Source organism: Pseudorasbora parva, chromosome 19 (assembly GCF_024679245.1).
Source record: "Pseudorasbora parva isolate DD20220531a chromosome 19, ASM2467924v1, whole genome shotgun sequence".
Lineage (NCBI taxonomy): Eukaryota > Metazoa > Chordata > Actinopteri > Cypriniformes > Gobionidae > Pseudorasbora > Pseudorasbora parva.
In genome coordinates, this window is record NC_090190.1 from 11,396,175 (window position 1) to 11,410,074 (window position 13,900).

A 13,900-nucleotide genomic window follows, 5' to 3' on the forward strand; every position below is an offset into this window, starting at 1 on the left:
ATTTAGCACATTTGCAGACCTCAACAATAAGGAGTGTTTCGGATGAATTGACGAACTCCAGTGCTGCGCCACCCTTAAAACGTTTTCATCCATTTTTATGCCTAGAAAACCTTAAATGTTGGTTTTGTTATGCATGATATTGCGAATTCTGCTGATTTATCAGTAAGGCAATGTTCTCTAGCTTGCTAAAATAGATTTGGTTTTACTGAATTTGCAAAAATGACAGCAAAAGTATATTTATGAAGGTCCCCTGCAGTCAAAAATTGTATCCCTTAAAGCATTTTCTATAATCAAAATAACGTATTTAAAGTGTTTTATCCTGTGAAACTATTTTTTTCATGCTTTAAAATAGCTTGAATGTAATTCTACATCCTTGCTTCATTTAGTACAATTGGAACTATGAATATGCAAATGAATATATCCCCGTCTGCCTCTAATCAATCACACCAGCTGGGACTACCTGATACTCTAGGTCAACTCTAGTAAAGGCTACACACTGGCAAGTGGAAATACTTGTTTAATTCAGCTATATATGTATGAACCAGAAAGCCTTTGGCTTGACTACATTATCAAACAGCTAATAATGTGCTGTTAATGTTCCACAACCCATGTCCTCGTTCACCATCTCAGAGTCAGACGGCTGCTACTCAAAATCAGTATCCTTAGAAATGCTCCGAACATAGAAAGTCATTGGAGAAAGGCATATAGTTCATCATCATAATATACCTCACACATGCATACATCATATACCTGATTCACCCGCTATATTGCTAATACAGTATGTCCATGATTTTTTCTTCAAGGTGTTATTGTGCTCACTGCCTGAAAAGTTACACTGTGTAAATTTTAGGGGCATCTAGAGGTGAGGCTGCGAACTGCAACCGCCTACCGCTCACCCCTCCCTTTTGAAGCACATCGTCTTAGGCCAAAGAAGTCGTCGTCTGAGACAGCAGCGACTGACACTCTATAGAACAGTTTGTCCGTTTAGGGCTACTGTAGAAACAGCGCAAAATATTGACTTCACTGTATGTAGATATAAATGACTCATTCTAGGGTAATAAAAACAGCGATTCATTATGTAAGGTTTTTAGACACCACTGAAAACATAGTTCAATAGTTTGAGACTCCCAGATATCAATATACTTTCACACAGCATTTACTACAAAAAAATTACTACAACAAATTTGTTTTCTACAAAAATTAACAGTAAAATATATTTATACATATACATATATATATATATATATATATATATACATACATATATATATATATATATATATATATACATACATATATATATATATACATACATATATATATACATACATACATACATACACACACACACACATTTAAAAAAGGAAAATATTAGGAGGTAAATTTAATTGACAAGTGGATTTGGTTAGAGGCCAAATCAGTATGCTTAACATGACCAAATATTAGCTGATTACTAGCCAGTTTACTATGTCTTATATAACTAAGTTGAAACTATGAGCAATATTATTTACTATTAACATTATATTATTTTGCAAAGCAGGAATTGTAATACATTTTATAATAATTTAGAGTAGACTAACAGATAATGACTTTAAAAAAAAATATTTTAAGTTACAATATAAAAAGACAAATTATGTTGAAGAACATTAAAGGTAAAACATTTAAGGCAAAATCTAAGATATAAACAAATAAAAATAAACATTTGAGTTTGGGCCAGAGAGTGAAAGTAAAAATTGGAACTAGAAAAAAAATATTGCTGATTCTAACTGCACACAAGCTGAATATTAGGTCAGAATTTATGGAAATGCATTTTTGTCCTACTACTTCCATCTAAACATGCTGTTTTCACAAAAAAAATGTGTCAACATGCCAGATTTTTTATTCCCCATTACATTATTACAAGATTACATTATGTATGATGTCAAATGAACAGTGTTGTAATGCTGTTACAGCTTGCTGAAGCTGGAACACCGCAGCATATGGTAAAACTACACAACATTAGCCATTTTGGAGCATGTTCCTCCCCTGTGTCTGGATGGCAGAGTGCCTCGGTAAATAAAATATCATCAGAAATGACTTATTGACTCACTTATCGCAGACAATGTTCATTCTGGACTGTCAGTGAAGCAGGCACAGGCTTTGAATGGAAACATAAGTAGCTATATGTACACGCACAAACACACACGCGTTGTCAGCTCACGACGCACTCGAGTGAAACACGCCATCACCGCGTTGCGTAAACATTAATAGTGACAGATATACAATCGTTATGGTGTTTTTATTTCTCTGTTGTTTCCAATCTTGCTCAAACCAGGATTCATGCGAGCTGTTTACAAAGGTCACCTGTCTGCAAGTCTTTGCAGTCCAACCTGTTTTCCCAGCATCTTTCTTCCCACCTGGAGCTCTGTGCCCCTCTCCACACTTCACTGCCTAATTATATCCAAGACTTGTAAATGTATTCATATTCATGGAGGCACAGATGCTAAATTAACTGTGGCAGGGACACATCTCACTGTGCCGGCTTCGCAATCTGCTTCCTCTATACGGAGGGAGGGATGTGAAAGGGGGAGGAGGACAAGAGAGAGTGAAAACAAAGAGGCAAGAGGAAGAAAAGGAGGAGGAGGAGGAAAGGAGATGTAGGAATGAGGGGGATGATGGTGGAAAGGCTGGTTATTGACTCAGAGTATCAGCGTGGATCTGGGGATAGAGGAACGGAGGACAGGTCTGCGAAGGCTGATGGCCTCTGATGAGTGACAAATCAAAAAGTCGCGCTGAAACTTCCCATGATGCCTGAGCCCGTGGCACCAGAGCAATTGCAATACTACTTTCCTCTCTTTCTCTCTCTCTCTCTCTCTCTCTCTCTCTCTCTCTCTCTCTCTCTCTCTCTCTAAAGCCAGGCAGATGGAGGGAGGTGCAGTAGTGCAGAGCGAACAGATGGCCGCTCCAAACTTGATATATGAAATTAATAACGTTTCTCAAATAGAATGCAGACACAGGAATACATTGCCTGAATTTTAATAACTGATGATTCCCCCCCCCCCCCCCCCCATGCATTTGCAAGTCAATGAGAGAAGCAGAGAAACAAATATGCAATATGTCAAATTTTGAGGACATTTTTTATTCAAGTGGAAGAGTATACCGGAAAACATTAGCATGGACAAAAGTAATAATGTTTTGTTGTTGCTGTATAAATGACGCTGTAGTATGTATTTCACACACTACATTAGAAATTCATTGAGAATTAACGATTTATCCAGCAATTTCATTTTAAATTGGTGGCTGATTTAGATAGGTGAAATAAATAGGTGACTGGTATAGATAAATTGTAATCATTGCAATCATTGCAATCATGGTATATTAAGGTATTTATCTGCAGGAAAAACAATGGTGATCTCCGTTAGGGTAACATTATTGAACAAAATATAATAATATACAAACTAGTGGTCCACTAGTATGAGATCTAGTGTGGCCAGTATAAAATTTGATTTTAACATGCAATTTAATGTCAGCAAATGAGAAATGGAGATAATTGCTCAAATACTCTCATAATATTTACCAAAACTCATTTCCCACTGTTCAAAAGTTTGGGTCTGCATTAAAAAATGGAAAAAAAGTAAATTTACATTTAAAATTTAATAACAAAAAAATTCAGTTTACCAGTCCCATAATAAATGTACTGGTCATATAATTAGAATATTATCAAAAAAGTTGACTTATTTCACTAATTCCATTTAAAAAGTGAAACATATATTACATTCATTCATTACACACAAACTGATATATTTCCAATGTTTATTTTTTTTTATTTTGATGATTATAACTGACAACTAAGAAAATCCCAAATTCAGTATATCAAACTAGAATATTGTGAAAAGTTTCAATATTGAAGACACCTGGTGCCAAGCAATATGAATAACCAGACCCTGGAGAGGATTATGAAGCAAAAGCCATTCAAAAATGTGGGGGAGATTCACAAAGAGTGGACTGCAGCTGGAGTCAGTGCTTCAAAAACCACTATGCACAGACGAATGCAGGACATAGGTTTCAGCTGTAGCATTCCTTGTGTCAAGCCATCCTTAAACAACAGTGTCAGAAGCGTCTCGCCTGGGCTAAAGACAAAAAGGACTGGACTGCTACTGAGTGGTCCAAAATTATGTTCCGTGATGAAAGTGAATTTTGGATTTTCTTTGGAAATCAGGTCCCAGAGTATGGAGAAAGAGAGGAGAGGCACACAATCCACGTTGCTTGAGGTCCAGTGTAAAGTTTCATGACATTCCGCATTGCTGCAGTAATTCAGGCAAAAGGAGCACCAACTAAGTATTGAGTACTTTTCAGTTGGTCATAACTGAAACTGGCATATTATATATTTAGGGAATTAAGAGACCATTTAACATTGATTTCTGAACTTGGAGTCATCTCAATTTTTCTATAGCTGTATAATCGAATCGTTCTTGGAGCAGGTGCAAGAAGGACTAGTTACACAGTGTAACCAAAAATAATGATTTAGCTCTGTTACACTTCAAATTGTTACTGGAAAAGCTGCACTAAAACATCTGAGCTATTGTCATTCAAATGAAAAATGCAGATAGGTAAGCAGCAGTATTACTTACTATGTCCGTTTACTTACTCCTCAATACTGTGACAAACACTCTCAAGCTGACTCGCACATTTAACTTGCTTTAGTGTTTGGAGAGCGTAAATAAGCGAAATTCATTCTGTTGAGATACAGAAGATAAGCAATCAAGTGCCACTCAGTATGCCGTGCCAAGCGTTTTCAACACATTCAAACCACTGTGTCACGTTAAACCTTCTTGACACTCATCCAAGAATTCAGGGACGGTCTCAATTACTCAATATCTGCATCTGTTCTGGAAAGTCAGAGAGACTCTCAGCAGATGAAAGAGAGGAGATGCCGTAATTGAGAGCAGGCTGCATGCTGCGTGGGTTTCAGCAGATGTAATGCACTGGAGCAGAATTAGGTTAAAAGGCGGAGTGTTCGTTTTTACTGTCTCTGGTGGCCTCTGAGCCTGTTGCCAGTGCTTGTGACTGCATTATAAAACCCACTTCACACACTTCCATCCCATGTTGATGTCGCTATTGGAAAACAGCTTGGGAATGTCCCCTCTGGGTCATTCAGCACAAGTCGTGACAAAGGAGGCTTCCTTCTAAACAGGACACAGTGGGAACTGGTGTGATGGCCCGGCTTTCCCACTTCCACTCAGTGTCATAGCAAACAGATTGCGATACTGAACAGGCTCAGAGTTGTTTCCTCCCTACTTGCCCATCTCAAAGACCATAAAGCCTAAACACTAACAAGGTTGGCCAGATTAGACCAGCCTTATATGGTTAGCTGGTTTCCTAGATTGGCCAAGCTGGTCTGTGTTGATGGTTTTAAAGAGGTTTTGGATACTTGTGAGCTGCTGAAAAAAAATGGTTTGCCGGTCTCATCTGGGCTTCTGGTCTGGGCATTAATTTAGCTGTTCAGCCTGGGAGGCCCAACTTAGCCAGGCTGGGAGTACATTTTAAACCAGCTAATACCAGCAAACTATCTTAGACTGTTTAACTAAGTTTTTTTTTTTCTTTCCCCAAATCAAACCAGCTCAGGCTTAGGAACCAGTTTAAGAATCTTTACCAGGCTGGGAGAACAGTTAAAACACTTTAAACCAGCTAAGACCAAAAATGACCTTAGGCTGTATTAAGCCGTTTTTTTTAGCAGCTGAAAATCAAAATAATAATATAATTAATATAATATAATATAATATAATATAATATAATATAATATAATATAATATAATATAATATAATATAATATAATATAATATAATATAATATAATATAATACATTATATTATCATTATTATTATTATTTCGATTTTCAGCTGCTAAAAAAAACGGCTTAATACAGCCTAAGGTCGTTTTTGGTCTTAGCTGGTTTAAAGTGTTCTAATTGTTCTCCCAGCCTCGTAAAGATTCTTAAACTGTATATGTATACATATGTATATATGTATATGTATTGTTTCTGTAGACATTGTACCATATTTTGAGACAACTCAAGAAGGAAAAAAAACACCCTATTAGTGTTTGTGCCTTTAATAATTAATTTGAAATTCTGCACTGCAAAAACATGTACTAAAGAAAATGCAACATACACCCTATGAATTTTACAACAGGGAAGCATCAATTCTTTCAATAAAAAGAACAACATGTTCCTGCTAGGAAAACCTACTCGTCTACATGGACTGCATTGGAATCAAAACAGCTGAGGATGGACCAATTCCTCAATCCTTAGTGTAAGAAACAAGGGAGCCTCATTTAAAAGTTCATCCTCATTAATCATTTATGTTGTTTTTCGTTTAAATCCCCCGTTATTTTGTTATATAGATGGAAAAATGAACTCATAACACGCTCACTTCCAAACACCAACTACAAGCAAAAAATGAAGAGAAAAAAAATCACGAACAATAAAGGTTCACATTTCCCTTATGTTTCAGATGAGTGATCGACTTGAGCCCTTCACACATTCTCAGACTCCAGGAAGAGCTTTGCTCCCATCTTCCCCGAACCATTACTTCCCACATGTCATTATCAGTCATGGACGATGCAGCAGCAGAAAGGTATGTCTCAATCCACAGGGTATAAGTTCCCCCCAAAACAGAAGGTAAAGTTGGCTCTCTGCTCCACACACAGAGAGTGTTACTTACTGGGTATTGTGGTGGTCATACTGTGTCCCGTATGGCAGTGTATTAACGAACAGCATGCAAACACCTTCTGTTGAAACATCTGCGACAGGCACATTTTTAGGCTGCCTTCCAAATCTGAAAAAAGGAAAAGAAAATGTTCTCGATCTGCTGCTTTCTGCTTTTGAAGGTGTGCAAAATATCTCTCTCGCATATGCGACAGTTTTTTTTCCTTCTTTTGGTCCCTCTTTTCACTCTCCCTTCTTTGAAACCTTAATACATTGGCTGAACTCAATACAACTTCTCAAAAGTAGTGGCCAAGGACAAGAACAGAAGCAAGTATTCAGAAAAATGTTTAGCAGACATTCAATGCAGTTTATTTAGTCTTGAGTCCTTACTATAATAATTCCCAAAAATGCTGTCTGAAGACGTTGGGTTTTTGTTCTGAATCAGGAATGCAGGTCAGATTGAAAATGGCCATTTATTTCTTACAGTCAAAAATGTAAATCAGTTTGCGTAAGTTGCATGAGATATTCATATACCGCCTTCCTTATTTATTTATTTATTTTTTTTGTGTGACAGCTTGCTTCATGAAAAATTCACCTGCTTTCATTTTAGAAAAATATCAGCCGATATTACAAAACCATTTCATATTTCAGCTCTGATTTTTTCATTCTAATAGGCTGCATTCATATAGTCATTCATATGTTTGGGATTGACAGCTGCATTTATCTCTGACAAACAACAGGTCGGAAGTCATTCATTTCCAATGGAATAGTACAGAAGTTGAGCTTATACATCTGATTTGAGCTTTGGATGCATTTAAATATTTGAACTTTTGCATCTAGACCAGAGGTGGACAAAGTACACAACTCTATTCAGTCCCTCCAGGATTTCGCGATATTTTTTTGTGATTTTTGCGATCAATATGACTGATTTTGTGGTGGTAATTTCCAGAAATTTGCAAAAAATTTTGCAATGTTTTTTATTTTATTTTTTATATATAATTAATATAGGCCTACCACATTTACCATATCATGTATTATGTTAGATGCACAATAGTCATACACATCAATAGAACAAACAAAATGCACAAATCTTCTTTATTTTGGTATCTTACAAAAAGGCTAGCCCAGTGGTGTACTATAGCTTTAATAACATGATCGCTTAGAAATATCTGGGAAAAGTAAATACAGCAATAAGCAATTGCCTAATATAAAAAGTTCTCAAATAATTAATTAATCAAGTTAACAGTCAGTAATACGAGGACGAATAAATATAGCATAAATATACAGATAAACAGTGTTTTTTAAAGTCGTTTAAAAAAAAAAAATCAAAAAAGTCAGAATACTGTTTTTTTTTTTGTTTTTTTTTCAGTGGTTGAGGTAGCCTATAGGCAGCTATATAGGTTGCTTTCACTTTAAAGATTACTGCCTACAGTGGCCTAATACCAATTAGGGCTGTTTCGAATGCCATTTTTTGAGCTTCGAAGCTTAGGTGGCAATCAATATCGAATATTCGAAGCTTCGGTGGGTGGGGCTAAATATATAATAATAGTGTCGGTTTGCATTTGTATCATCTTTCACGAATTCACGTTTCACTCTTCGGCATCATAAATGTGTTGCGGCAGACCCAGTGGAGTGCAGTGTTGCATTTGGTGCAATATGATCAGGTGGCACACAATCTTTAAATATTAATAAACATTTAATAATCTTTTAAATAGAACAGTTTCCGGTACGCATTACACGGGCAGGTTTATGCTCCGAAAACGGACAGTGCACAAGTGATACAAAACACAAAGTCTGTTGAGAGCAAGAACTTAATAAGGTATTAATAACGAACCTTTCTTTAAAACAAATGAATCCCAAAACAGAAATTAAATTAGTAACACACAGTGATTTCAATGAACTGTAATAAATAAAGAACACGGTAGCATGCTTATAAACAGTTGAATAAGAATAAATGAATTGTTTTTAAAATGACAAAATGTAATATCTATTACAATTAGTTTTATTCTATAAAAGGGATTTATTTTGTCTTATTCTGACTTTTTGTTAATTTAAATCTTTAAAATGCGCAATGCTTTTATTGAAAGCATGTTGCGTTTTTTTTTTAAATTTATTATTATTATTTCAAGCATGAGTGAGAATGAGTCCGCGACGGAAGTCACGTGTTGAAAAAAAAAAAAAACGAATATTCGAATCTCAAAACTGAAAATCGAATGCCACCTCACCGAACGAATATTCGAATATTCGATTATTCTAGTACAGCCCTAATACCAATACACAGACCCAATAGCCTACTGTCACACGTCCCAAACCTATTCACTTAAGACACCTCCAAGACGGACATTTAGGCATAATCGTGGATGTATTTGATTATGATTGTTCAAGGGCATTAATCCTATAGAACAAATCTGTACACTGGAGAGTGCTGATAGGCGGCAAACGCACAGAATCCTCCGCCAGTCTGACATCAGTCCGTGTGTCAGGAGCAAATTGAGTTCGTGGTATACAGCGCTTTTATTAACTTTTTTTTTTAGTGTTATCTGGCATATTATACTTTTATTTGCTCATTCATCCATCTAGAGTAATCAATTCGCCCGGTCCTTGGCACTTATGCGAGACGAGACGGTAGGCGAGAAAGATTCACTTTCGCTTTCACAAAGACCACACACAAGCACCCCAACGTCTGTAATCCTCATAAAAACTATGTATTAAAGCTTAATATATAACTATGTATAAATTAGAGAGTTCAATTAGTTATTTATTTATTTTTTGGGTTTTGAAAATAATTTTTTTGTGATTTTGCGGTGAAATGGCAAATTATGCAGGATCGCAAAAAAACGCGACACATTGCTGATTTTGCATTGTATTCAGCGATCGCGGAATCGCGAAAAACTGGAGGGACTGTCTATTACTTGAGTAACAGTAAAAGTACTTCTAGTCAAATATTACTCCGTTACAAGTGAAAGTTGTAAAAAAATAATCCTCCAGTAAAGTACAGATACTCAAAAAGTGTACTTAAGTACAGTACTCAAGTAAATGTACTTAGTTACTGTCCACCTCTGATCTAGACCATATATAACTAACTCCGTTACAAGTGAAAGTTGGAAAAACAGATTTTTACTCAAGAAAAAGTACAGAAGTATGTGTTTTCGAAAGTACTTAAGTATAATTTCCTTTTTTTTAATTTTATTATTGTTGTATAAATGCACATTATGCCATCATGGTTTAAGCCAGTCAGTGATGCTCCATCTGACATACTAGCATACGGCTAACTTAAACTAATTTAAATACTTGTATAAGTTACAAAGCTCTTTACAAAGCTGCAATCACTTTAAGGCCGAATGCACGGATCCAATACACTGATACACATCTGTTATTCTCCCAACTTTACCATTCTCTTTCTCCCAGACATTTATATTTTTTATATTTTATAAGACATACACCAAGTGTATGCCAACTAAACTAATTTTGATTTTTTTTTTTTTTACTGAAACATACTTTCAAAGTATGGCTATGGGTGCACACACTTGTGCCTAAGAACTGTCTTCTTCCATTTTGCTATGAACAGATCAGTGTTCAAAAAAAGTTGGGGAAATGTATATGACTATAAGAGTGATTCCTGATCTGGACTGTCTGCAACAACAACAACAACAACAAAACCTTTTAAAGAAGGAAAATATCATCCACCGACTTTCAGAGCTGCAACAGAAACGACTTTCGACCTAGATAGAAATGTAGTGGAGTAAAAAGTATGATATTTGTCTTTCAAATGTAGTGAAGTTAAAGTCATAAGTTTCCAGAAAAAATAATCCTTCAGTAAAGTACAGATTCTCAAAAAGTGTACTTAAGTACAGTACTCAAGTAAATGTACTTAGTTACTGTCCACCTCTGATCTAGACCATATATGACTACTAGACCCAACTTGATGTGTTTAAAAATATGTGTGCAAAGTTAAACCAATATTTTTGCATGATTTCATTGATTCCTGGAAAATTTACTGTGATTTATTTCAAATGCACTCTTGGTGTTTTGTGTGGATATATACATTCATTATACATCAATTTTAACATAAGCGTAGGGTAACAGTTAAAAATGAAACCAGTTTAAAATTCTGTGCGACCGCCACAATGGGGCGAAATGCAATTGTATGTGAATGTCAATTTAGCGGAAAATTGGTTTGAATCTGATACAACAGCACTTACAAAATATATGAATAAACAGTTAACTGAAGTAAAGGCCTAAACCCGTCAGAAATCCAAGAGCTCTGTGACCCCTCCATAGACAGCAATGTAACTAACACTTTAAAGGCCTAGAAATGTAGTAAAAACATAAACGCGCCTATAGAGAGAAATGCACATCATGGATTATCTAATCAGAGAGTAGCCCATTTCTTTTCGTTTTAAATTGTTAAAAGACATTTTGAGCTTTCTTAAAGGGGTACTTCAGCGCTGGGAAGATGAATCTGTATTTAAACTGGGTCATCAATGCAGTAGAAATATGAAATTAATTTTGAATTTGGTGTCTTCTAGACTGAGAAAAGACAGAAAATGCATTTTTGTCCCATGGGGATGAAAGACTACAATTCCCAGAATGCTTCGCTGCCCTGTGAGGCCATTCCCAACACCACCAACTTCATTACAGTGACTGAGTTAGAGAAGACACTACAATTAAAAACTGAACGTGTCTGTTCAATATAATGAGTGAGTCACCGCGCGAGTGTCACAGCCCTGAGCACTAACTGCACGAGTGATGAGAGCTGAGGTAATTGCGAATACATTCGCGGCATACATTCACAACACGAGTTCAGTCTGGCACGCGTTTCAGTTCATGCCTTTGCAAGCTTAACTTTCATAGAAATGAATTTGAGAAGTTAAAAGACTTACATTGCTCACCATAGCTCCGTTTAAATGATCCTGTCTGCAAGCTGAGCTCTCCCTGCCAGCTGAGTGTAATCTCCCATCCCCCATGCGCAGATTCAAAACATGCGGAAATGGCTCCCTCTGCTGGCTGTAGTCTTTAGCCTCTGGGCAAACATTCCTCCTATGATGCAAAAATCGTCATTTTGCATCATAGGAGGAATTTTTCCAGAAATAAAATGCATAAATCTCTTGTCTCAGGGAGATATGAGGGGGGAAAGCACAATAATTTGAATATACTCCAGGGTTTCTACTGATACAAAGCCATATGCTAATCGCTGAAGTAACCCTTTAAGATATATTTCATGTCTGTGAGGCGTACGCTGAGTTTCGTTAAATTAGGATGAGATGCACGCTCCAGTTCACGAGCAATGCAAGTGGCCGCGAGGGCGCCTGCATGATTAGGGCATTAGTAAAATATGCAGCCGAGAATGATTCACACAGCGTTTGACTCGCGCGACTGAGCCTCTCCCGGCAGAGAGTTCAAGCATCTGTGGACTCGTTCCTTCAGCTCTGGCCATCTTGCTTTCAGTCCGCGATTAGCTCTTTTTGTTTGCTTCATTACAGTTAAAGTAACGTCTGCTTTTCGCTAGTCCCTCACACGTTTCTCACTTCAAACTTTCTTTCTTCTGATCCGTTATGCACAGCGCGTGCGGCTCCCGCTCTGCTTCTGCCCTAATGCGACTTAGAGTCCACTGCGACTTACAGTCTTGTTCAAAATAATAGCAGTACAATGTGACTAACCAGAATAATCAAGGTTTTTAGTATATTTTTTATTGCTACGTGGCAAACAAGTTACCAGTAGGTTCAGTAGATTGTCAGAAAACAAACAAGACCCAGAATTCATGATATGCACGCTCTTAAGGCTGTGCAATTGGGCAATTAGTTGAAAGGGGTGTGTTCAAAAAAATAGCAGTGTCTACCTTTGACTGTACAAACTCAAAACTATTTTGTACAAACATTTTTTTTTTTTCTGGGATTTAGCAATCCTGTGAATCACTAAACTAATATTTAGTTGTATGACCACAGTTTTTTAAAACTGCTTGACATCTGTGTGGCATGGAGTCAACCAACTTGTGGCACCTCTCAGCTGTTATTCCACTCCATGATTCTTTAACAACATTCCACAATTCATTCACATTTCTTGGTTTTGCTTCAGAAACAGCATTTTTGATATCACCCCACAAGTTCTCAATTGGATTAAGGTCTGGAGATTGGGCTGGCCACTCCATAACATTAATTTTGTTGGTTTGGAACCAAGACTTTGCCCGTTTACTAGTGTGTTTTGGGTCATTGTCTTGTTGAAACAACCGTTTCAAGGGCATGTCCTCTTCAGCATAGGGCAACATGACCTCTTCAAGTATTTTAACATATGCAAACTGATCTATGATCCCTGGTATGCGATAAATAGGCCCAACACCATAGTAGGAGAAACATGCCCATATCATGATGCTTGCACCTCCATGCTTCACTGTCTTCACTGTGTACTGTGGCTTGAATTCAGAGTTTGGGGGTCGTCTCACAAACTGCCTGTGGCCCTTGGACCCAAAAAGAACAATTTTACTCTCATCAGTCCACAAAATGTTCCTCCATTTCTCTTTAGGCCAGTTGATGTGTTCTTTGGCAAATTGTAACCTCTTCTGCCTTTTTTTTAACAGAGGGACTTTGCGGGGGATTCTTGAAAATAGATTAGCTTCACACAGACGTCTTCTAACTGTCACAGTACTTACAGGTAACTCCAGACTGTCTTTGATCATCCTGGAGGTGATCATTGGCTGAGCCTTTGCCATTCTGGTTATTCTTCTATCCATTTTGATGGTTGTCTTCCGTTTTCTTCCACGTCTCTCTGGTTTTGCTCTCCATTTTAAGGCATTGGAGATCATTTTAGCTGAGCAGCCTATCTTTTTTTGCACCTCTTTATAGGTTTTCCCCTCTCTAATCAACTTTTTAATCAAAGTACGCTGTTCTTCTGAACAATGTCTTGAACGACCCATTTTCCTCAGCTTTCAAATGCATGTTCAACAAGTGTTGGCTTCATCCTTAAATAGGGGCCACCTGATTCACACCTGTTTCTTCACAAAATTGATGACCTCAGTGATTGAATGCCACACTGCTATTTTTTTGAACACACCCCTTTCAACTAATTCAACTAATTGCCCAATTGCACAGCCTTAAGAGCGTGCATATCATGAATGCTGGGTCTCATTTGTTTTCTGAGAATCTACTGAACCTACTGGTAACTTGTTTGCCACGTAGCAATAAAAAATATACTAAAAACCTTGATTATTCTGGTTAGTCA

General features: G+C 36.9%; 1 long non-coding RNA gene across 2 annotated transcripts in view; it reads right to left on the reverse strand.

Moving 5' to 3' along the window:
* LOC137047903 (uncharacterized) overlaps window positions 1-13,900 on the reverse strand; it is a 90,785-nt gene that overhangs the window by 43,010 nt on the left and 33,875 nt on the right. For both annotated transcript variants that reach the window (XR_010899285.1, XR_010899284.1), the window contains exon 2: window positions 6,702-6,815. This is a non-coding gene — a long non-coding RNA (uncharacterized lncRNA). The remainder of the gene's footprint in view (window positions 1-6,701; window positions 6,816-13,900) is intronic.